The 27,015-nt window shown below is 38.6% G+C and overlaps 1 protein-coding gene across 1 annotated transcript in view; it reads right to left on the reverse strand.

Moving 5' to 3' along the window:
• ATG10 (autophagy related 10) overlaps positions 1 to 27,015 on the reverse strand; it is a 450,172-nt gene that overhangs the window by 339,227 nt on the left and 83,930 nt on the right. Inside the window, exon 3 of the mRNA XM_019462861.2 lies at positions 26,177 to 26,313. The gene's annotated coding sequence lies outside the window, so the exon portion shown is untranslated. The remainder of the gene's footprint in view (positions 1 to 26,176; positions 26,314 to 27,015) is intronic.

The raw sequence follows: 27,015 nt of genomic DNA on the forward strand, positions 1-27,015 counted from the left end.
ATATCTTCTTCGGTTCACAATGGGGTTACATCCAATAAACCCATTTTAAGTTGAAAACATCATAAGTGAAAATGCATTTAATATGCCCAACTACTAAACATCATAGCTTAGACTAATGTACCTTAAACATGCTCAGAACACTTACATTAGCCTACAGTTGGGCAAAGTCATATAACACAAAGCCCATTTTATTATAAAGTGTTGAATAGCTCATGTAATTTATTGAATACTGTACTGAAAGCGAAAACCAGAATGACTGTATGGGTACAGATGGTTGTAAGTGTATTGGTTGTTTACTCTCCTGATTGCATGGCTGATGGTAAGCTGTGGCTCCCTGCCACTGCCCAGCATCGTGAGAGAGCAAGTATTGTGTCACCTATTGCCAGCCCAGGAAAAGATTAAAATTCAAAATTCAAAGTACGGTTTCTACAGATACTGAGTAACCCATCCTAGAGTTGAAAAATTATAAGCTGAACCATTGTAAGTCAGGGACCATCTGTATTTACAAGCATTCCTTCTCCTGACACTTTCATAGTAATTTTTCTTGCTACTATAATCTTAGGTCAAATTACAATTAATATGTAAGCCCATCCAGGGCAAAGACTCTCGACTGGTTGTTTTTGTCTAGCATAGTGCCTGCCACATAATAAGAACTCCATAATATTTATTTTTTAATGTTTATTTATTTTTTTTAATGTTTATTGAGAGAGAGAAATTGCATACACATAGGGGAGGAGCACAGAAACAGGGAAATAGAGGATCTAAAGCAGGCTTCACATTGTCAGGCAGAGCCCAATGCGAGGCTGGAACCCACAAACCGTGAGATCATGACCTGAGCTGAAGTTGGACGTGTAACTGACTGAGCCACACACGCACCCCCTCCATAATATTTATTTAATCAACAATGAATTACTAATCTAATTATGCATAGACAGTGAAATACTTTCATCTTTTCTTTCTTAAGCATGTTAGTGTATTGTCTCAAAAATTTACTTTGGAAATACAAAGCTCTCAGCAGTTTCAGGAAAGAAACCATTATAAATAGAAGCAAGGTGAAGTTTCTTCACACTTTGTCCTTCTTGAACTGGTGCAAATATCCAAAAACAAGAGGAAAGCAATTAGTTTTTTCCAGTAGTAATGGTAGTTTCTAGAAATAGCTTATCCATCTTCCATTGGGACCTGTCTTCTTTCTAATCACTTTCTTCTCATGGTGGATTAGTTTAGAAACGTCATTGCCAGAGTTTAGTCCACGCCTTTGGTTTTTAATATTGCAACCACATCACCACAGGTAGTGAAGTAAAACAGCTGGATTGAGGAAAGTTATACATCTCTTAAAGTGTCAATGGAGCGCATTTATAGCTCCAGAAAATCTCAATTCTCTGTGAAAGTTAAAAAAATTTTAAGGAATGGGGCACCTGAGTTGCTCAGTCTGTTGAGCGTCTGACTTTGGCACAGGTCATGATCTTGTGGTTCACGAATTCGAGCCCCACATCAGACTCTGTGCTGACAGCTCAGAACCTGGAGCCTGCTTCGGATTCTGTGTCACCTCCCTCTGCCCCTTCCCTGCCTGTGCTCAGTCTCTTTCTCTCAAAAATAAATAAAAACACTTAAATTTTCTTTTTTTAAGTTTTAAGGGAAATGAATGGTATTTTTGAAATGCGCTTCTGTTTTCATAGAACTTAATTGCTCTAATAAAGGGAAGTTCATAACTGGAATTCAAAATGTGAATTATCACTGTGCAAACTGAGTTTGTCCCAATGGGGAGAACAACCACTCCAAGAAATATTCACACTTGGATTTTGTTTTTTGTTTTTTGTTTTTTAATTTTTTTAATGTTTATTTATTTTTGAGACAGAGAGAGACAGAGCATGAACAGGGGAGGGGCAGAGAGAGAGGGAGACACAGAATCTGAAATGGGCTCCAGGCTCTGAGCTGTCAGCACAGAGCCCAACATGGGGCTGGAACTCACGGACCGTGAGATCATGACCTGAGCCGAAGTTGGACGCCTAACTGACTGAGCCACCCAGGTGCCCCAGGATTTTGTTTTTTTAATAGTCTACTCAAATTTATCTTGGCAATCAAAGTCTTTTTCGAATTAAGGACAGATTAAATGAAATGAATTTTTCAATGAAAATTTTCACACACCAAATAGTCTAAATTAACTTTGAAAATATCAGTTGACTAGAAAGTCAGAAAGCCTATAGGGACTAAAATATATACCATTCCATGACCCCAGGAAGACATGGGTAGCTATAGTCACCATAATATTAGAACGGTGACTCTTACTATTAATAGCAATATGCAAGGAAACTGAGGAAAATGTGTGCTGTCATTAATTAGCTATCAATCAACATTTGCATTCCTAGAGAAGAAATTCTTGAGAAGAAATAAACTGTGAAAATAAATGTTCCTGCTACATAACAGTATGAATCTCACAGGTTTCTAGCCACTTATGTACCAATACATCAGGTTCCCACAAGGTGAGTAGGGTGTCAGTTATTAGAAACCTAAACTTGCTTGTTTTTTATTTCATCTCAAGACATCCACCATATTTTATTTCTCTTCATTTTGAAATAGCTATGTAGCATGGTGGCAAAGTCAATGAGAAGGCTGCTGATGGTGAAGACAGAAAAAAAAAAAAAGGATTTGATTCAGTTTATCTATATCTCCATCTTTATCTGGAGCAACATGTATGATGTGTTTCCTTAAAGAACTAATTTAAATAAAAATATATGAAATGCACATAATTTATAACTTCATACTAGTATTGAGTAGTGCTACAGAGAAAAACAATTCAACCACCATTGGATGGATAAGTCATGGTTATCAATTTTTTAAGTATGTATGTTTTAACACTGGGATCCTTTTCCTTAGTTTAAATTTTTAAGTAGAACTGCAATATTTAAGATGTTCAAAAGTAGTATCGTTCTAATTGAAGAAGATAAGGAACAATCAACTCTCTCCCCCCAGTAGTTTTAACACACCTCCAGAGACCCCTAAAGCTCCCAGATAGACAGTTGGAAAATCACTGGGAAAGTAGCTAGACTTTAAAGCCAGACCCTATATCTGGCTCAATCACCAGAGCTATAGGAGTTTGAAAAATTTTTTTTGCTCCTTTGGGCCTCAATTCTCTCACAGAATGAATGATCTCTAAGAGTCCTTCCAGAGCCAGTATTTTTTTCTGATTACTAAATATAACTATTCACATTAAAAACTTGCAAAGAAATCTATTGGAAGTAATACAGGAAGAAAGGCACCCATGATTTACATTAGCATTAAAAGCATGTTGTTCTGAAATATGGTGTACTTATTTACTCTTGAAAAATACAACAAAAAGTCATCCAAACCCTTAGGGTCACATTTCTTGATCTACAATCATTATGTTCCATCTCCAGCTTAAACCATAGCACATCACTACACATCAGAGAAAATATTTGTTACCTCACATGTCTACAGCCCTTAATGTCTTACGGCCTTTAAGATTACACATGTAATATTTTCAATTTCACATTAGCAAGTTGGCAAGTATCTCATTTTCACTTGGAAAAGTTGCCATTATTATTCTATATGAACAGCATATAATTTGGTCAGTGGTATTTGCTTGATTGGTCACCAAGGTAATCACATATTTTTATTCAAAAAGTCTACACTCACCTTATAGCTTTCTTCACAAGTTGATTTTTTGTTTCTCTGCACAGCTGTTCTATATTATGCAACTATGTTGTGCAGTATTTCACATATAAATAAATGTTCAAGTACACCTGGTAAAATTAGAAATGCTGTGGGTGTCGAGGAAGTTGTAAGGGCAATGCTGAAGTGATTGCCCAGGCTGGGTAGAAGATAAATATAGTCATAAGGAATTGGTAGGCTAGATAGAGAGGAAGGAAAGTATCAAGGGATTTTACATCCTAGTGTTATTCAAGAGCAAGGAGGAGGGTAGAAGGAATGGTCAAAGGAGAGAAAACCAAATGTCTGGTTCTCAAAGGCAGAGAAGAGCTGAGCTATGAGTTCCAGGTATAGATTCACAGGTGCATTGTTGAAAGGGAGAGAAGGAAGAGACATCTGAGGTCAAGAGAAGGTGAATGCTAGAGACTGAATATTTGTATCCCTCCTCTCCCTCCAAATGCATATGTTGAAATCCGAATGCCCAATGTGGTGGTATTAAGAGGTGGGCTTTTGGGGTGATTAGGTCATGATGGTGGAGCTTTATGTATTGAATGCGATTAATGCCCTCATAAAAGAGACCCTTCCTTCCCCCATGTAAGGATACAGTGCCGGCTCAAGCTATAAACAGGAAAGAGAGCTCATATCAGGCCACAACCACCCTGATCTTGGTGCCTGATCTTGGACTTCCCAGCCTCCCAAAGTGTGAGGAATAAATGTCTATTGTTTATAAGCCACCCAGCCTATGGTATTTTGATGTAGCAGCCTCAACAGACTAAGATAGTGAGTCTGGGGGTGTCATAGATCATCAGGAAGGATCTAAAATGGTTGAGGCATAACCTCAGAGTCCATACATGGAAACATTGCCTCAATAGTTACTACCACATCACCCAAAGTGTTCAAGCACGTCCAGATGGCCACCAATAGGATGTGTTTTTCACATCATGTGGGAGGTTGAAAGGATAATTCCCATAGCTCTTTCTTAGCCCTAATATTCCATTATTTCCACCAGCAAAATAAATAAATAAATAAATAAATAAATAAATAAATAAATAAATAAATAAAATAATAAGTTAAACTGATCTTGCTCAAAGATAAGCATTTATGAGTCAAATTATTCAGCATATATGGCAGTTAACTAGAGATATAAATAAACCTTTAAATTGATAGAAGCTGAGAGATCCTAAAGTCCTGTTTCTCCATTACACAGAAGAGAATACTGAGGTCCAGGAAGAACACATGATTTGCTTAAGGTCATTAGACAGGTTTGATGACTCTAGACTCTGGATTAATCTCTTTTTTCCCACTATATCATGTTGCTTTTAAGCCATTTAAATTTTGTGCTGATTTGTGAATTGAAGATAATAGATGCCATTAGCTGGCCAGATCTCTTTGAACAAAGAGAATTGAAGATCTGAGACAACTATGCAGATAATTTTGTTTCCCAAGATGTTATAAATGTTTTAATGAAAATATCCAGATAATTGAAACCTGACCATTTTATTTTAAAAGTATTTTTAAAAATAAATACCCTATTGTCCATTTCACTTTACTAAATGCTCAATGAATGGAGATATTGGTCTCATCTCTCTGAAATTCCCATAATAAATGATTCATTTGAGAAGTGCACTAAAAGGGAGGTAGATAGAGACAGAAAGAGAGAGAGGAAGAGGGAGAGAATTGATCAAATTTAGCATCACCATTAATGGAACAAGTTTTTCATGTTCTGTACTAGGAAAATATCTCATGTAGTATTCTTGCCAAAAATGTTTAACCTGAATCCAACCATAAGGCAACTATCAGATATATACTGTGGGACATTTTACAAAATGATGGGTCTGGATTCTTCAGAAATACCAATGTCATGAAAGTTTTTAAAAAGCAAAGGGACTGTTTTAGAGAAAAGAAGACTAGAGAGACATAACTAAGTACAATGCACGATTCTTGATAAGATCCCAGTGAGAAAAAAAAAAAAGCTAAATTAGACTTAGGACAATTAGGGAAATTTGAATATAGACTTTATATTAGATACTTTTATTGTATCAATGCTAAATTCCTTGAATATGACAATGATATTGTGGCTGTGTAGGAGAATGTCTCTATTCTTAGGAGATACATGTGGAAGGATGAAGGGATGAAGGGATGATGTCTGCAACTTACTTTCAAACTGTTCAGCTATAAAAAAGTGTGTGTGTCTGTGTGTGTGCGTGTGTTCATGTTGGGGAAAGATAGAGAGTATATGTGGCAGAATGTTAATGATTGGTGATCTTAGGTGAAGGGTATGGTGAGTTTTCACTGTACTTGAAAATTTTCAAAATAAAAAAGTTGGGGGGGGGAATTGAAGGCTCTGTAAGCTGTTTTCCTTTATACAAAATATATAGTAGGAAATGAATAAAATTAGAACCTTTATACCTTGTCCAGTAAATTATTACTTGCCCTGGGCAAGCATCTATTAACAAGGCTATGATGAAGCACTTTATAATACTTGATAACATGCTAAATAAATGACAGATCTAGTTGTGTATATTTCCTTAAGAGAGTCTCTCTCCAGTTATAGGAGTTCAAATTTAGTAACCATGCATTTCAGAAATGATGTAGATAAGAAAATCCAACTTCTGGAATTGCAGATCACCAACATTCCTCAGTCACAACTAATCAGAGGCAATGAATATGGCCTTTTCTTCCCTTTTAAAAAAATCCCACCATACCCAAATAGGTCTACATTTAGCATGTAACAAGTATTTCTCCCCCTAAACTGTACAAATAACTATAGAAAGCATCATCTAGTACCCAAATATTTTTGAGTTATTCTTTGACAAGAATTATAATGGTTAGCGTAGAACAGACAAATCAAGACTCATCCTTTGGAACTGGAACAAAGATGGATGCCAGCTTTCCTTCAAGCATATATCTTTACAGAATCATGTGGATACCTGAGCAAAATTGGAATTCTGTTACTAAGGAAGAAGACGGGGAGAACATTTGTTGGACAGGTGGCCATCAGTGTCTACTACAAGGAGCAAATCAATTCGGTAAATATTTTGGAAGACCAACAAAGTGTTGGGAGGTGAAGGTCAGAAGACAAAAATGGTACTCAAGACTTTAGGCTTGCATCTCTGGAAAATCATGGCACTATGAACTGAGATAGAGAATATAGCAGGGAAAGCAGACTTAGGAGTAAGATAATGGGTTCTGTTTTTGTTAAGTTGAATTTGAGATGCCCTTAGAACATCAAGATATAAATATATAGCAAATATTTGAAATTCATTTCAGTGTCATCAGTATATGGTAAAAATGAAAATCATGAAGCAGTTAGATTACCCAAGAGAGTATGTAGCATGAAAAAAGCAGTGGACCGAAGAATAACTTATAAGAGAATAGAAAAGGAGTGGCTAGGAAGGTTTTAGGGGGACTAGGAGAGAGCAGTGTCTCATCTCAGAACCTAGGCCAGAGAGACGGCTTTGAGAAGTAAAGTGAGAGACATTGTCAAATGTAAAAGAGAGGTCCAAAGATGTTAATGGACTTGCCAATATGAAACCACTAGTGACCTAAAGTGACTGGAATATGAAAACAGTATGCAGAGAAGGGAATGGAAGTGGAAGTAGAGAAAGTGATGTAAACTAACCCTTTGAAAAGTTTTGGTGAAAAAGGAAACATAAAGATGGAACATGTTAGAGAAGAGTTGGAAATTAGTGCATTTTAGGCTAAGAGTAAAGAACAGAAGGAAGAGAGCAGTTGGGGATACAGGAGGGGGGCAAAAGGGTAGGGAGTGAGCCTTGAACCAGGGGGTGGCATTCATTTTCTGGGCCAAGAAGAAATGACATAATATTGAGAAATGTACTGATGAAGAAAATATCAAGGAAAGAAGTTCACTGTCCTTCATTTTATCAGTGATTAGGAAGTATCGTAGTCAGGACCTTTTCAACTGCAAATGATACAAACCAATCTCAAAGAATTTAAGAAAAGAAGGACATACATTAGTTCACATAACTTAAAAGGAGTATACGATCATCACGTGTAGTTAGAACTAGATACTCAAGTAGTAGAATCAAGATCTGTCTTTTTCTTGGCTCCCTTGTCCTCTGTTGATTATATTTCATTTCCAGGCAGGCTATGTCTACTTAGCACTACTTAGCAGCAATAACATCAAGAAAAGAAAATGTCTCTTTTACATTCATGCTTCTGAGGTCTTAGGAAAATTTTAATTGGCTTATATTGGGTAAAATGCCTACCCTTGAAACAATCACCATGGCTAAGAGGATATGGCCATCCACATAAACCAGACATGAGAATGGTGAATGGGGGGGATGGGGAGTGGTAATTAGCAGAGTAAAAGGGGCTTGGACAGTGAGCAAGCAACAAAAGATGTCCACTATCAAGGTCATTTGCCAATGATAAGGGTATTAGGAGTTGAGCAGAACACTTCTAAAGAATAGAGATTTGGAATAGTCCTAAAAAAATAGATGTGGGCTTAACTTTGCCAAGTAATAAGACTGACAGGCAAGAAACATTGAGGATCCACCTGAAGTTGATTAAGTCAGTACAGACAAGATTTTCTCCAATAGTGCTTAGCTCTCAGGGATAAACAAAAACAATAATACTATGTATGTGTGAGGCATTTCTCAGAAAGTGCATGTACTGACTTATTAAATCTTTATAACAACTCTCTGAGAGTGATGTAGGAATCAGGTTGTATGTGAGTAGAGGAGGCTGATCATAACACTGAGATTTCACTGATGGATGCAGTGAAAGTAGAAGGCTCTGAGGGAATCAATCCTTTGTGAAAGCTAAGGACAGAAGTGGGGCTGGAAGGAGGCCAGTGGATAAAGAGAGTAAGAAGTTGACAGTCTCTGTGAGGCTGATTGGGATTGGGAGTGAGAGAAAGACAGACTTGGAAGAACAAGAAATTGTGGTCAGAGAGCAGACATTAGAGTTTGAGATTTTAGGGGGATTTCAGATTCATTTCTGCCTTTCATTTATATCTCTAATCTACAAAAGGAGAGGCTTAAAAATCATCTATACCTATGTCTGATTGAGTCCTGGCTTTAAATGAGTAAGCTTGAACAAGAAATTTAACTTTTCTACACAAAAAGTAAAGAGAAAGGAATACAAACATAATACTAAAGAAAGCCACCAAATAAAAAGAGAGAAATAGAAGAAGAAAGGAACAAAGAAGAACTACAAAAACAACTGAAAACAAGAAATAAAGTGGCAATAAATACATATCTATCAATAATTACTTTAAATGTAAAAGGACCAAATGCTCCAATTAAGGTATAGGATGAATGAATGGATAAAAAAACAAGATCCATCTGTATGCTGCCAACAACAGACTCACTTCAGACCCAACGGTACATGTAGACTGAAAGTGAAGAGATGGAAAAACATACACCATGCAAATAGAAGTGGAAAAAAAGCCAAGGTAGCAATACTTATATCAGACAAAATAGACTTTAAATAAGAGTGTTGCAAGAGATAAAAAAGAGCATCACATAATGATAAAGGAACAATCCAACAAGAGGATATAACAATTGTAAACATCTATGCACATAACACAGGAGCATGTAACTGCATAAAGCAATTATTAACAGACATAAAGGGAGAAATTTACAGTAATATAATAAGAGTAGGGGACTTAAACACCCCACTTACATTAATGGATAGAATACCCAGACAGAAAATCAATAAGGAAACAGTGGCTTTGAATGATACAACAGACCAGAAAGATCTAACTGATATATACAGAAATTCCATCCCTAAACAGAGGAATCCACATTCTTTTCAAGTACAGATGGAATATTCTCCAGTAAAGTTCACATGTTAGGCCACAAAAAAGTCTCAAAACATTCAAGAAGACTGAAATCATATCAGGTATCTTTTCTGACAATAGTATGAAACTGAAAATCAACTACAAGAAAAATTCTGCAAAGAACACAAATACATAAAGGGTAAACAATATGCTACTAAAAAATGAGTGAGTAAACCAAGAAATCAAGGAGGAAACCAAAAAAATATATGAGGACAAATGAAAACAAAAACACAATGGTCCAAAATCTTTAGGTTGCGGCAAAAGCAGTTCTAAGAGTCAAGTTTATAGCAATACAGGCCTAGCTCAAGAAACAAAACAAATCTCAAATATAACAACCTAACCTTACACCTAAAGGAGCTAGAAAAAGAAGGGGAAAAAAATCCCAAAGCTAGTAGAAAGAAGGAAATAATAAAGATTAGAGTCAAAATAAATGTGAAATAGAGACCAAACACACACACACACACACACACACACACACACACACACACACACACACTCACACTAGAAAAGATCAATGAAACCAGGAGCTGGTTCTTTGAAAAGATCAACAAAATGGATAAACCTTTAGCCAGATTCAAGAAAGAAACAGAGGACTCAAAAAAAAAAAAAAAAAAAAAAAAAACAAAGAGAGAGAAGAAAAAGAAAAGAAATTTAAATTTTCTGAAACTCCCATTTTTCAACCATAAACCAGAGGTGATAAAATTCTTACCTCATAAGTTGTGTGAAAGTCAAGTGAACTGATAAATATACCTACATTTTATTGTATCTGATTTGCCATAGATGCTAAATCTACTGTGAACATTTACTATCCCTTTTACATTATCATCATTGTCATCAGCTTATACATAGTTAAGAGAAGCTTTAAAGAATTCATAAGAGCAACAGTCAGTGTCTTATTCATCATGTATTCTTAAGACTTAGCACAGTGTCTGGCACACAGGATGGACTCAATGAATGGATATGGAACCCAAGTTATCTGCTGCCTTCCATTTCAAGGATCACCTACCTCTAATGCCTTTGAAGAAAAATAGTTTATTCTCATATCTGCTTCTGATTCAGTCCACACCAAAACTTGCTTTCTGCCTGATTTTATTGAACAATTATTTGTTGAAACCCACTTTGCATCTGGCACTAGGAATATGATGCTGCAAAACAGCTCTCATAAAGTTTCTGACCACAGGGGAGGCAGACATTACTGAGATAATCTTACATATAAATGTAAAATTATAACTATGATATGTGCTCTTAAGGGGAGGCTATCGATAGCCTAGGAGATTGACCTAGTCAGGGAGGTTGGGGAAAGTTTCCCAATGTAAATGAAACTCGAGTTGAAGATGAGAAAGAATTTGATGAAAGGGAATGGAAGAGCTCCTTTACACAAAGAAAACAGCGTAATTTCTGTAATAAGGAGGAGATGAAGAATAAGCCCTGTGTGATTGGAGCAGAGAGAAACAGAGGATATGTTGTGTTAGATAATGCTGGAAAGGAAAAGTGGTATTTCCATTCATTCTCCCACTGGTGACCACATGGAATTATAGGACGCCATTTAAAAATGAAGAAAATGTCTTACTTCACTATACTCTTTCCCTTAATTTTCCATTCACCACTAGCCCAAGACTCCTCTGAAGAGTAGAATTTTTATACAAAGTTTGGAAGTAAAGGAGGGGGTAACATGATATAGCTTAGAATAGAGGACAACTGAAAACTGGATAGACATTATTAGTCTTAAAGTGTTCCAAGGCCATCTTTGACTTCAAACTCAGCTAGGATGGTAATTCAAGGCCATCTACTCTGGGTTCCTACTCCTAGCAATGCAATTGCGGCCATTGTTTCTGCTGGTGTTTGTTCTCTTCAACCTCTCCAAAGTCAGGCTCCTAGCAATGCAATTGCGGCCATTGTTTCTGCAGGTGTTTGTTCTCTTCAACCTCTCCAAAGTCTGACTTCCACCACTATAGATGAGAAGAGACAGTATGTACATTCGTGAAGGAAGGTTCATTTCTTTGAGTTTATTTCTTCCATCACAGTGAATAACCAAGAACTCCTAGGTTAGCACACTGAAAACCAGTCAGATGACTTTGTACAAGCAAATTCCCTTTAACAAAACAAAAAACAAAACACAAAACAAAACACACCAAAAAAACCCCAACCTGCTCCACTTACAACTTTCCATTCATTTAACAAGCATTTATACAGCACCTAAAATGTGCCACCAAATGTGCCAGTTTCTGACATACACAAAGATGCATAAATCGTGGTCCTTGGCCTGGAAGTGGTCACAAGACAAATCATTTCAATATAATATCTTACGATGGTGCTATAATGGAGGTTTAACTCTGTGTTGTGTAAGCACCCAGGAGAATGATTATCTCTGGGGAAGTGGGATGGGGGGACTTCATGCAGACAGCAACATTTGAGATGTGGCCTTGAAAAATGCATTGGAGCATTCCAGGAAGAGAGAGAAGGTATATTCCATCACAAAGAACATGTGGGAAGGCGTACTGGATGTGTTGGAAAGTCTGTCTAGGGAGATGAACCAGGCGAGGTAGACAGACTTTATGGCCTTAATAAAGCAATGATGTAACCAAATCAATTTCTTAAAATGGACTTCAAAGCTCTGGAAATGCCATGTGGCATCATAGCTGCTTTAAGAAATTTTCCTTAGATGTTGTATACATTAGTCAAGAAAAATTCAGCCAGTTATCCTGGGTGTTTAGAAAATATTTTTAGATTCTATCCAGATTGGCATTAGAAAAGCCAGCAATAGATTTCTAGCCTCTCTGTGGTTTGTTCACCTCCCATTTACTGTAGTCCCAAATCAGAGCACTGGACAGACTAGGAAATCACTTTCTTGTACAAAATAAGGATGCAGTAGGTATGCAGGTGAAATTAAATGTAATCATGAAGCTGATTCAGAAAGTCCAGTCAATTACTGGTTATCTCTGTGTGGATTATCCATTATTAGATTTACTCCATTACTTGGTAATAGTAAAAGCGATAATTTATTGAGTGACTATTAATGTGTCAGGAGCTTTATTTATGTTAATATGTAACACACATACCTTCTTGAGGTAGGTTTTGTCCCCATGATAGACACAAGAAAACTAAAATTTATAAAGATTATATAGCTTGCTCAGAGCAGAATGATTAGGAGGAGGGACTCTAATGCCACAAGTTTGTGTTTTAAACCTGGCCCTGCCACTCATCTTGACCTTGGGAAAGTTGCTTGACCTCTCTATGGCCAAGTTTCCTCATCTGTAAAATGGGGATACTTACCTAAGCACTTAGAAAAGTTAACGTCTTCATTTACCTTCATGACTGAGGATAATGGAAGGATGACATTATTCTTAAGCTATATGACTGTAGCTCTCAAAATTCAGCATGTATAAAAATCACTAGTGAAACTTGCTGAAGCTTCAGATTCCCAAACACACTCTCCCCTCCCCACCTAAAGATGCTGGTTCAGGAGGTCTGAAGTGACTAGTGCATTTCACTGTCATGTCTTACTTAAGGAGAGAAAAAAAATATGCTTTTGTATTTTTGTGTTTTTCTTTCTGTTAATTATATAAGCCACTAGCTGAAATCCCCTGTTATTAACCTGAAGCCCATTTGGATTTCTGCAAATCCAAGGCTTCATTCTCTTTCTTGTTCTTTTGGCCCCAACACAATGCCTGGACTCCCCAGCGTCCAGAATTCTTTAATAAAGCTCAGAACTATTTTGCTTTCCTCTAGGAGTATGGAAGTGGCACTAATTTACCAACTTTCAGCCCTTAAGAAATAGCTGTCGTGGTTTAACACATCAAAATATGAGTCTACTATCGTAACAGGATGGGAATTGATCACAGTCCTCAATGTTTATTTTTCTTATAAACACGGTAAGCACTAAATAGAAGGAATGAAATAAGAGGCTAAGAAAATTTTGCTCTTCACCTTACCCTTTCAAAGAAACTTCTTGAAATAAATCCCGGGGCAAGGAAGTTCTAATATTTTACAGAAATTATAAAGTGTTAGGACTCACTCTCACAGCCAAGACAAAGCTGGCCTGGGAATTTAAGTTGATGAAGGGTTTCTCTCCAGCGGGGATATGCCAGACCTCGCCTCTGTGCCTTCCTGAGCTGGGTCCTTGTGCACTGCATACTCCCTGGACTCAGTCCCACCTCCACCAGCCCCCCAGGCAGGAGGAAAGCCAGAATCTGCTCTATCCTGGGTTGCCACTGACAACTAGAAACTGTAGGCCTGGGAGACAGCCTCCTGGGCAGCCTGTTTTTGCTCTTTCCCAATCTGTTCAACTCAGTTTCCTGCCGGCAGGAGTGTTCTTTTTGTGCCAGCTTTAAACCACTGAGTGCCCTGGGCATGGGCCCGGCCTCTGGAGCCTCGCCCAGTGCTTGGCCCAGCGCTTGGCCCTCTGCCCAGGAGTTGTCAAGTGTCTGCACCGGTTATCTGTCCCTTCAGTCGCCTGTCCTCCAATCTTCTCCTTGGAACAGTGGGATGAGAAACATCCATTCTTGTCATTTTTCCAAGCCTACCCAAAAGCTACTTCATGCCCTTGTTAAGGGAATGGGCCCAGTGTGGTTGCAAGCACTGGCTAAATGAGAAGGGAGGGTGCTGGATTTTTAAAGGCATTTGGGGATTCCTCCACAGACCCCAGGGATCACAAAACATTTTAAAGGGCCTTTGGGCCCTGGACTGTGGATTCTTCAGGAACCAGAACCTGAACGCAGCCTCAGCTTACAGGTCTCTTGTAGAACTTCTTCATCCTTCAGATCCTTGGGCTAAACATAGCCTTTTAGAAGAAGGGAGGGGGAGTGGACCCTGGCTAATTTTAGCCTTGTATGTGAGGTTAAACCTGTCAAGCTATACCCCTAGGATGTTATACAGCCATTCAACAGCTGCCTTCTGGGTGCCCCAGACAGGCCCAGTGGGTGCACACTGGGAGGGGATGGCCTAGAGGGAGAGAAGAGTCAAGTGTGTGGGATGGAGAACAAAACATGGACTTGGAACAAAGACTGACATGAACTGGAGTCAAGGCTGGAGGCTCTTGTGCCTTCAGAGTTTCCACACCAGGTTCCTGAGCACAGAGATTTATGCCATATTTAAATCTCCAAAGTCAAATGGGTTCAGGAAATTGTAGGAAAGTAAACATATTATTTAACCACTAGGTGGGTGGTCATCACATATGTTACATATCTGAAAATTTAAGTCAGAACAGCTTGAACCTTTCCATATCTAATTCCCAATAGTAGTTTAGCTGAGTTAGTCTTGTTTATTAACAAAACCAAGGCTTCTTCTTTCCTCCTACAAAAGGCAGCCCTTTGATATAAATCTATATATAAAAAAAATAACCCTTGGTTTCCAGAATCGTAAGGAAGAGAGCCAATTTTTTTTTTCTAATTCAAGATTCTTTGTTTCCACGTGTAAACAGAAAAAGATGACTATCTTGATTTTTAGAAAGCAAGTTGAGTTTGCAGAAAAGGCAGTTGGAAAAATCTCATTTGTACCTTTATATAGAGAAAATTTGGAAAGAAAAGCACCGGTGGACCAAAATTCATATTGAATGCTAAATGTGATTGTCATGATGACCCTGACTATACCCACAATCGAAAGATATTCTAAACTTTAAGCTCACAGTTTAGTTGATCGCTTCTTTTTCATATCTACCCATTATATAACAAGTCATAGAGTAAATGGTCATTTCAAGCACTATTTATCAAATTCCCACATTCACAATAGCTGGACCTACTTTCTACATTCCACTTTTAAAAAGTCACTAAAAATTCTTTGGCTCACAGGAGTAAAACTAAACATCCTGCCATGGATAATGGCAAGTGAAATTGCAATCTGTAGTCTTAGGTGTAAAGATTAGCTTCACTCCAAAGCATTTCCAGGTAAAATAACTTCAAATGATAAATTTTTCTTTAATATTCCTTATGGACAAAGAAATTCCATAATAACTTTAGAAAAAAATTATACTTACATGCAGTATTAAAATATTAAAAATATTTTTATCCATAAAACTACAATTATTATCAGGGGTTTACTAAACCATTAGAATTTTAGAGTCTTTACTGTCTAATTTAGCATAACTTTTTGGCTAAACACATAACTTCATAATATCAACACAGAATTTTTACAACAGTAACAACAACACTCCTAAACATGTAAAAACATGTTACAGGTTATAAAACAGCAAAAGATTTCAAGTGTACTCAAAGTAATCTTAGATTAAAACTGGCATTAAGTTCTTATAAGCACATTCACTTACCATATAACACTAGAGATTGGACTGGCTATTAAAAACAACGAAGGAAAAGAGAAGTAGGACACTTGAGTATAGTGTGTGTGTGTGCATGTAAACATGCATATATGTATATTTATACATGTATATGTGTGTTCATATATATGTGTGTGTATATATATGTATGTGTATATATATGTATGTGTGTACATATATATGTGTGTGTATATATATATATATATATACATACACACACATATATGCATATATATATATATATATATATTTTTTTTTTTTTTTTTTTTTTTTAGTAGAAAATTCCAACCAGCCCTATGGGGAAGCAGGAACATCTCTCTCTCTCTCTCTCTCTCTCTCTCTCTCTCTCTCTCTCTCAGAACTGCTTTCATTTTGACCCAAATTTGCTGGCTTGCTTGAAATGATTCTACCTTTTGCATTACAAATTCATTTGAAGTAAAACTGTTGAATCTTAGAAATTTAGAGCATCAAAAATTATTTATCTTACTGAATGGATGCCATCATTATTTAATTTTTATATACTATTTCTTTTCTTTTTGTCATTCATTTGTTAAATTTTGTAATTTTAGTCTAATGCCAATCAGTAATCTGCCTGGGCACTTGCCTTAGTAGGCACATGTCCAGATCAAAAAATAGCCTATCTTATGGAAGAAATGTACGCAAACATTTACACATCATACAAAATAAGGTTGAAATGGGTAGGGCCACTGGACTGACACCCATTTGTCACTTTCATTGCAAAATGCTGTGAGCAGCTTTCAATATGCTTGGACAAATTTAGATGAATGGAAGTGCTGACTAATGATGCCATTTTCTATATACCAAATATATATGAAGGCCTGAATATCCTGAGTCATTCATGTGAACTACTAAAATGACAGAGGAGGGGAACTTAGAAAAATGATAACAAAATATCATGAGATGGCAAATTAATAAAAAGAAATAGCATTCAGACATGTAAAAAGATAAAATATGTTTAGTTTTGGGGAAGAGATCTAAGTCTAGTAAACAAGGCCAAGTCTTATTAATTGCAAAAATTGCATTATGTACAAGCTTTTTAGCAACAAAACTATTTTAACCATCAGAAACTAAGGGCTGTTATTTTAGGAAAATGGAGTCAATACATTTGTTTTTCCTAAGGCAGGCAGGGGCAGTATTGTGCTATTCATGAACTTCATTAATATTCATTAATTTTTAAAGCAATTTGGTTAGCTTTGGCCATTATCTATGCAGATAGTTTGCCTTTAAATAAAAATAATTTCAAGAACATCATTATTTAAAAATGTAATTAGCATGAAATTTGAAACGTATGTTTTCATTGGCATATATTATATATTTAAGGGAATATACTTTTCAGAAGGATATGTTTTAAATGAATTCCTGGGGTAAATTCTAAAAATCATAGTGAACAAAATAACCTAAATGTAACCAAAAGTAAACTGGAAATACTTTTTAAAATTATTCAAATTAATTCCCTCTTTAAAGAATACCATAGTTGACCCAATTAGCTCTGCAAACCAATTCAAAATCAGTTGTTTGACATTCTTTAGCATTTCACAGTAGAGTATTTTCACCCGTCCAGCACCTTAGATCCCCAAAGATCCCAGTGCACATTTAGTGATATTTACCTTATGAAGTAACTAAATCCAGATGAGCATAGCGCTCACATCACTGTAAAAAGAAATTGTTTCCTCATGCTTACGGCTCCCATTGGGGAACTAGAATCTGAAAACTCTGAAAATTATCTTTGTGCAACCAGGAAATTATGAACAGAAATGGAAAATAGTTTTTATTTGTAAAGAAGTCCAACCATAGAAACCATATACTACCTTGTTCTGCAAAAGTCCTCTAGCCTTTGTAAATCAGGTTTTTTACACTATGACAGATTAACAACCAGGGCAAATAATTCATGCATGTGGAGTTGGAAATGGAATCCTCCACGTGTCCTTGTTGATTCATGTCCACACAGAGGTATAACAATGTTGAGGAGCACTTTGTGGATTACAAAAAAATGAATAAATTAAAATTAAAATGCCACTGGAAGAAAAGAAGTCTAAATAATGCAGGGGAAATTTTGAGGCATGGCCAACAGGAAAATTCACTGTAGGGAATGAACTTTCAAGAAAACACATTTCTTTGTGTGGGTTTTTATTACATTTTATTTTATTTTATTTTTAAGAACTGCCTGCTTCATAAGTGTATTTGAATCAGTTTGATTTGTGTTTGTCAAAAGTATCTTCCAGTCCCTGAGAAACACCTGAATTGCATTTTCTTTAGATTTTGTTTTTGGCCTTCTGTTTTTGTTTTGTGTTTAAGGTAAGCTGGTCCCTTGGGAAGGGTACACTTTTTTTTTTTTTTTTTTCCCCCTGTTAAGGACATTTTGAAAAAAAAGAAAAACTGCCTTCCTTCTTATTATCATAGATACATGACTGTAGATATAATTTTTCTAAAAACATGGTTAATAACAGCCAACGAACAAGAAGAGTAAATCAAGTGTTTAGCTTCCTAAATGGATCTAACTTGCCTCCCCACTCCCCCACAATATCCTAGTGGGATAATGGGTAATAATCTCTTCAGAGGCATTCACTTTGACTTATTTTTGAAGAGTAGAAAAGAATTGTCCTGCACCCATAAATGGACAGATTTCCAATTCAAGGGAGGAAGGTTGGGGTTGCCTACTTTGGGTATACCGAACCCTCTCAGCCACCCATTGCAGACTTTAGGTTAGGTCGGGAATACAGCAATTCTCTTTCTGATCTCTCAGCACTGAATGCCCCTTATGTGATCTTTCAAACCAGATACAAAGTTACTATCACTGCCTGAGGTTCCAGCTCCTCCTCGAAAACCTGTGGTCCTCAAGTGGCACTGCTTCGTGAATGCGTAGGGTCACAACTCTGCAAGTCAGGCCTTGTCCTCTCCAGCAGTCTGTGAAGGATTGATCAGTCCAGATAAAAGTATGGAATGGAAAGGGTTAATCAGCATCCCCTTCTTCCCCTCCTCCCCAAAGCTGGGCTGGAGGGGTGGGGGACACACGCGCCAGGAACACCTCAGCGGGGAGCAACTGGAAACCACAAACACCCAAACTGGGTAGCAGCAACTTGAACTAAACCTGGAGACCTGGCTTAGGGAAAGGAGTTAGTTTAGACCGAATGGTTTAATCAAGATATCAGAAGAGACCTATTAAAGACAGAAAAGGTAGTACACCCCTGCCCTCAAATCTCAAGGATTTCTTTTATGTAGCAGTTGAAGCCTCAAAATACATTTTATGACCCTAATGCCCTTTATTCTGAAAGATCCCAAGAGGTGTCTACAAAAATGTCCTACAGGAGTGTAGAAAGAGCAGTGAGAGTGTAGAAAGCTCCCCTCCCCCAGCGTCTTTACTTGTCCAGAGATTCCAGGTAACCTTTGTTGCCGGGTCTGGGGACGCAATGCAACAACCTTGGCCCCAGTCGGAGTAATCTCCAAAACAACGGCAGTCGAGAGACTGCAGGACCAGTTCTCCAGCCCCAGCCCCAGCCCCAGCCCCAGCCCTCCACCGACCTACACAGCGCTCAGCTCCAACCGTCCCGCAAGCCCCTCCGCAGCCCCTTCCCCACTCCCCACCCTGGGGGCCGCCCCTTATCTCCCCCAGAAATCCGCAAGCGCTCTTAGCACCCACCAGCAAATTTCTAACAGCCCCAGCCTTCCAGGAAGGGGGAAAAAAAAAAAAGACCATGACATCACGGGCAGGTTTATTTGGGTTTGTTTGTTTGCCTGTTGGCTCGATTAAATACTCGTGGAAGGTGAACGTACCCCACACAGGAGAAGTTTGATGTTGACAAACTTCTGGTGGCAGCGAGACTGTGTCAGCACAACTTCCGGGATAATGAGAGCTGCTTTGCAGGGAGCACGGCAGCGGCGGCGGGAGGCGGCCGCAGGACGGAACAGCAAATGCTATTCAGCCCGAGCAGTTTCAAGCCGCCCGAGCTGGGGAATTACTGTAGTCGAGCTACGGCTCTTACCACCGGCGCTGGATCTGGGCGCGCGTTAGGGGGGGAAGCTGCAGGCACAGGGCGCCGAGAGGGGAGCTTTCAAGTTACTTTGCTCCATCCCTGCACCCGGCAGAGGCTTGCAGGCTGCGTAGTAACTGCAAACATCTTGTTCCCTGCTTCTTTGGGCGGCCTCCCTGGAACCAACCAACTTTTCTCTCCTCAAAAACTCCCTCTTTGTTTCAAATAGGACTCTCCAAAATTTATTCTTGGGAAGACTGACAGCCGGGGTCAAGAAACAGCTGTTGAAGTTAATGTTTCTTCCTCCCACTTCGTCTGATGGTTGTGCCCTGCCAAGACAAAGTGAGAGGCACTGCCTGGTGGCTCTTTAAACAGACATGCATTTAGCCAAAAAAGGGTGGGGGGAAGTTGTTGAGGGGGTATATTTTCCTGCTTAACATACAATCTGATCAGAAATGCGACAGCATGTGCCTTTCAACTTGTGCTGATTACTTGCTGAAAAGATGTTGCAGCTTGTAGTTTTGAACACTTTGAGCAGTGGGGGCAGGGATGGCGGGAGATGGGGCTGACACTTGCCATGTTTTGATAAAGGGGTAAAAATTTTAAACCTTCCTGAAACCCACCTCGCACCCCCTAAGAATAGTAGAATGGCCTGCGGGAGGGAGAAAGAGTTGCATTCCTTTGCAGGGTTTAATTCACATTTCAGAATTCAAGTCATTATGCAGAACAAGGGCTTGCCTAGAGCTAGGCAAATTGTTTTTATTTGGGGACCTAGGCCAAACCTGGCTGGTGCTACTAGCTTGGTGTCTTTCTCCAGATTTGGCCTGCCTCCTCTCCCCTTCTCCAACCCAAATGCTGTGCCTTTGCCCAGAGGACTTACTCTGGGGAAAGCTACCTTCTTTCTGCTGCTTGCTTCATGAAGATTGGTTAGCACAGCCCTTTCCCTGCTTGCTCTGCTTTTTAGAATGCCCTGTGGACTGCTGAGGGGCCCCTTGGGGCTGTCCTCCCGAGACTTCAGCCCCTGACTGAGCCCTCCCCAGGTATCCAGGCTCTGCAGTGGGAGTGGGTGGATGGGAACTCTGTTCTTCCACATCAGAAAGCTTAACCACTGTTCCAGCTGACCCATCTTCCTTTGGGAATGCTCCGATCACCTGGCCTCTCTCAGACACAATCCTATGAAGACATAAAAGACCCTCCTTCCTCACCATCAGGTTATCCTGTCACCACATCGCAATGCAATGCCATCACAAAGTAATATTGCATCAGGCCCGTGGATATTTTAGGAAGCTCTCAAGCTAAGTCTAACAAGCCTTCCATGCAGGCATCAGGGCCACACTGCCAAAATCAGGGCTGTGGAGCTGTCGGACAGGTGGCAGTGATGCCCTCTCTATTCTAAGCTCCATTACCCACTTGCTCCTCCATCCTCCAAACCAATCAGATCCACTTGGTGGCTTCCTCACCCCTCTCTTTGCCTAAGTCCCAAATGCCGCCACCTTTGTTTTCCTTCTCTCTCTCTTTACAAAGTATTCAGGTCCACTTTCTGATGCATTTCCTGTTTTTCTGTCTATCATGGTCATTCACTGAGATCTTAATTTGTATCTGTTCTTACTATAGATCAACTGAATTACACATGGAGTGGCACTGGCTGCTACACACACACAGCCTCCAACTTGGGGGTCTGCAATCCTTCTTGTGGCTTGTTTGACTTGGGTGAACTTTTCTCATTTTCTCAGACTCTGGATACCCCAGCTGGGTTGGCACAATGGCAGCAGCCAAGAGTCAGTGCACCACCCTCAGCAAGTGCCCCCTTCTCTAGTCCTGCTAATGCAATCCAGCAGCCAATTGACTTAAATTCCTTCTGCTTTATTGTTCTCTGTCCTCAGAGAGGCCAACTCTCAGCATAGAGCAAGGCTGTGAGGCAGACCTCCGCTGATCCTGGAGTTGTAATTCCCCACTGCTGGCTCCTGCAGTTTTATTACGGCCTCCTTTTTTCTGAGATTGACAGACGTAAACCTCCAGTGTAGAGGCCTGCAACAGCACCCTTAAAGACTTCTTTGTGTGGAAATGTAACCTTAGGGCAAAGTCTGCCCAACTCCAGGAAAGGCACATTATCCTGCTACAGGGCAGCACTGTGCTGGGAAAATGCCAGATTTCTCCTTCTGGATGGCTACCGGCAGCCTCTCAGGGACAATTTTTTTTTTTTTTTTTTTTAAGTTGGGGCTGGGGGGTGGGGATTGGAAGTACTGTAAGTGGAGACCTGTAGTGGCTGTCCAGGGAACTCTACATGCAATCAGAGAAGTCAGATGTCTTTCCTTCAGTCAGTGGGTCTCTAAATACAACCACTCCTCAAGGACCCACACACTATCCAGGTCAGGATGTCCTCTGGTGGGGTGGCAGATAGCACCATTTGCTCTACCTTGCCTAAATGGAATGCCTTTGGATTGCTTAGAGAATCTGATCTATTTATGCAGGTGCTGGGTTAGACAAATTACTCCAAAAAGCAAGGGTGAAAAGATACAGAATCTTAATTTATCATGCAGGATTAAAGTCAGATTTAAATCAAGTAGAATTATTAAGGGATTTAGAGCCCCAGTCTTTTTCCAAAGAGGTAAAAGGAGTAAAGAATCCTCTTTGTTGAAGTAAAGTCAGGAATGTAGCATCTTATTTTTGGAGTTTTTTTTTTTTTAAATCTACCTTTTAAATGTTCACTTATGTTTTCAGTCAACTTGATTATCAAATGCATATGATTAGGCATTAACTATTCCATATAGACAAGTACTAAAAAGGTGAGATGAAGGTGTGCACTTGTCATTACAGAGGGTTCCCTGTAGGAACTGGGACAGTGCTTGGATTAAGGGACAGGTAAGATATAGCTAGTTAGAGAAGATGAATTTGGAATCAGGGAGAGGTTGGAAAAATACCAGTATAGTTCATATGGAATCTAGTTGAGATGTTCAGTCCTGTAGCCCCAGGAGCTGGAGTTATTAGGATTGAGAGTTTAACACAATGGTTTTAGTCAATGTTTTTGAAAAATATATTCTCACAGAGTCAAAAACATGGATAGTGAAGGAAATGGAAAAAAAGAGATGTCCTTAGATAGTGTCTGAGATTACAGAATGTGGACAGAAATAAAAATACACAATGCAGTTATTTTCCCCTTTCCATTTTCCTCCTAAATTTAGGCAGTATTTTAATTTAGAATTAAAAGCTTAACTGATCTAGCTTCTCCTCTAGTTATCCCATCCACACTCCAGTTCTGGTTTTGGGCAGAACTACAATTGTCCTTTGTAAGGAATTGCATGATCTCCTGTGCTGGGTTTCTAATGTGGGAAAATGTCTACTAGGGAGGCTAAGACCACCAAACTAGTTTCATTATGACCCAAGGTACCCTTAAATCCAGCCTTTCAGTGGCGGGCAACTGGCCCAGCCCAGTCTTCCTCTATAGGGCTCATTAAAATGCTATTTACATTTTACAGTATGGTCCTAAGCCATAAGTTGGGATTTTATCTTGGCAAATAGAAAAAGAATACTCTTGTGATATCTGGGCCTGCAAAGTTTTAACTTCTACTATGGGCCTGCTGGTGATTTGCAAAACAAGGTGGTAGCATATGAAAAAGGGATCTTCCATTTTAGTTCAAAGGAATTGGCAGGGAAGTGAAGAACAAAAGAAAAACCCATGATCACAAAATTAAACTTATTAGCCAAATAAATTTTAACGTTTGCCTTCCTCTTAAAAGTGAATTTAATGTTTTCCAAAAGTATGCAATCAACAACTCTGAAGAAAGCAAACTTTATACTTTAGTCCTGAACCTACTGCAAAGGTGGTGAGTGCATCTTCATAACTAACCTCCATCTCCTTGCCTTGGAACTCTCATTCATGTGACCAGAATTATTCTAGATCAAAAACAGTATCATTAATCCCACTCACTTTTAGGTGAACCAAACTGTCTGGATTCTTACCTCAACATGCCAAATTAAATTAACATTTTAATGATGTGTTTCTGGCATTGTTCAGGCTTCATAAAGAGTAACTCACTTTATCTAACTCAAGGCAATAAGACTAAACAAGTGATTCAAAGATATGAATCTTTTCCAGGTTTGGAAATTACATTTCCTTGAGTTCTTCCGAGACAACAAAGATTCTTCAGAATCTACAAGTCCAACTATATGATGCTACCACCTTTCCACAACAACCATTAGGAATTACAGTTAAATAAAAACTTAAAAAAAAAAAAAGGAATTACAGCTAAAACCAGTTATGAGAATAATGTTTTGCAACATCCTCATGAAGGCCAAATGAAAATCAGAGGTCATCTCTCAAATGGCATTAGGCCAGAAATCTAAGACCTCTGAAGATGCTTGACATCTTGCCATGTATCATCATAATCAAATCCTGGACAGGGTATTCTCATCTGAGTTTCACCGACTACCAGTAAGGGGCATGTGCAGAATAATAAGTGATTCAACTTCAGTCTCCAGTTAGAACCTAACATACCTAATAACATTCTGGGGAAGAGGGGCCTAGGTATATATATCAAGGATGGCATAAAATATAAGCTCTTCACCTATCAACAGCCTGGTGATATCTGCTTGGAGAGCCATCTTAATTTCTGTGGTTTATAAAATTCTAGGATTATTGTGATTGCTATGTGGAACTCTCAGTTAAAAACAATGAGCCCTTTCTCAGCTGCAGAATGGTGAACAAGGTCAATTACAGAGGGTTTTTTAAAAGCAAAATTTAGAGGAAAGCAACTACTTCATGGACCTAAGAGAGCTTTTGTTGACAAACAGCAATCTCAGACCCTGGCAGTTACATAGTACATTTAGGTTCTCAAGGAGCTTATCCCCCAAAAGATCACAGTAATACAATATTTTCTTTTTTTTTCTAACCAACAGGTGAAACCAGAAGGTGTCTTCCCATCTCTATTTACAGAAGTCATGTGCCAGTCTGCAGAGAAATGCCTGTATACGCAGGGAGACTTCAAATTTATAAGTATATCAAGAGGCCTCCAATGTCATGCATCTAATTACAATATAAATATAATCTAAATATAAATATATTTTTAAATATAAAAAATATGATAATGAAAATTAATAAATGCCATCATTTTTTAGCACTGCACTGGCAGTTGACTTTCTTTTCAGGGACATTTTTACAAAGAAACAAAGTTATTATCTCTTCTCAGGATTTATTGCAGATGTGGCGATTATAGAGAACCATAAGATCTTGCTTAAGATGTGAATACCAGGTGGATGGCTGAGCCCACTCACTAATCAAGTGATTTGTTCTCAGACAATAATGTTTGGGATTCTGATGCTTGCCTCAGCAAAACTGCAGATTGTTTTTTTTTTTTCATAGACCTTTGAGGTTGTCCATAAGTCATTGCTATGTTCAATGCCAACTCCTCACATTCTCAGAGATAAAGAGGGCAAAGAAGAAGAGAATGTGTAGCTCATTATACACAAGTTATTTTCCTATTGTTTAGGATGTTGAGTACTTTTTAGAAATTTTTCAAGGCAGTGACTCCCAGACATTTTCCATTAGAAGGGGGTATTTTTGCATTTCACATACTAGTTTGTTTTCACTCTGCAACAAGGGAAGCGACCTATATAATTTGTCTTCTATTTTATAATGATCACAGTAGTGAACTAAAACCTTTTTTTTCTATATCCAATTCTTCTATGATACTATTTTGCAAGGTAATACATATAATAAACTTTTCCTAAAAGATCAAATGATTTTTAAAATTTTTTTAAAGTTTATTTATTTATTTACTTATTTATTTTTGAGAGAGAGAGAGAGAGAGAGAGGCAGAGAGAGAGTGAGGGAGACAATCCAAAGCAGTCCCCACTCTGTCATCAGAGTGCCTGATGCTGGGGTCCATCTCACAAACCATGAGATCATGACCTGAGTTGAAATCAAGAGTCAGACACTTAACTGACAGAGACACCCAGGCGTCCCACAAAGGATTTTTTTTTAAAATATATGGTTTTTTAAAGTTTTTAACTCTCACTCTAATAAGGTCATACTTTCCCTGTATTTTGAAGAGCTGTAAAGAACAAGTTGGTACAATTAAGTGGTAAATACTACAGCACACTACATTATCGCTATATGTTATATAGCACATATAAAGCACTTTTATCCTATATATTGAATATGCCATACAAAGTGAGTCTGTAATTGAAGTGTCTCAACAGCATATTTTTCAAAGTGAATTTTGTTGCAACTAAGTTGAGAATCCAAAGAACTGCGGATTGTCTACTGCTTAAGCAGAAGAGAGGCAGAAGAGAAAGTATTGCTCTGTTTATGTGCTTCAACTCTGCCCTAAATGGATTATTTCCAGGAGTGAAAAGGAAGACCAAGTCTACAGAAATCTTGCCAACTTCTGATCCAGGAAGACTATAGAGATTTCATGGATCTTGTTGTTGTTTACAAGGAGGTTTTACCTTTCTCCAAATTCCATTCACACAGCTGGTTTTCTCTTTTCTCCTGGGGTAAACTTCCCAGTAAATATACACATTGATCAGTGCCATGCCAAACATCTCTTCCTTCCACAAGTAGCAGGTGACAGTTAGACTATAACCTGCAATGAGAAAGGAATGGATTATAAAAATTAAGACAGCAGGCTCTAGAGTCACAAGTGCTAGGCTCAAATCCTGATTCTGTCCTTAGCAGCAGTGTAACCTTGAGTCAGCCTCAGGTTTCTCATTCATAAAATAGGGCAGAAGAGTAAAAAAATAAATCCCCTGCCCCTGTTTACCACCTCATTTCAGTATCCCCATCAAAAGCCCCCTGAAGCCTTCACAAGATCTGAATGGAGCTCTAACTGGTCTTTAACAAATCTATGAATTTCTCTTCCCATGGAGAATGAAGAAACTGCATTCTTCTCTGAAGATGAATATCTATGCTCAGTTCTGACACTCACCCAATGCTTGGGCGCCCAGAATTTTAGGCAGCAGCAAAGGCTCTGAAAACTCAACTAATCACTGTCTCCACCTTGGCACAGGTGTACCATCTTGCTGAGACCTTGGGTCCTGGTGATCAGGTGCTGTTGCCTACTTTGTTCAGTCAGGAGCCTCTTACCAAAAAGCTGTTAGCTTTTTGAGGACAGGCTCTGGTAATCTTATAGATCTTTGTATTCCTCTGAGCGGTTAAGTGCAACGCAGTATCATGAAAATAACAGATTCTCAGTAAATGTTTGTGGCTTGACTATTGTGAGAATGAGTTCTGGGGTGTTTATAACAAAACAGGTTTATATTGAAGATCCCATTATGCCCCTTCAAAA

This window comes from Panthera pardus, unplaced genomic scaffold, assembly GCF_024362965.1.
Source record: "Panthera pardus isolate Hobbes unplaced genomic scaffold, ASM2436296v1 HiC_scaffold_2, whole genome shotgun sequence".
Lineage (NCBI taxonomy): Eukaryota > Metazoa > Chordata > Mammalia > Carnivora > Felidae > Panthera > Panthera pardus.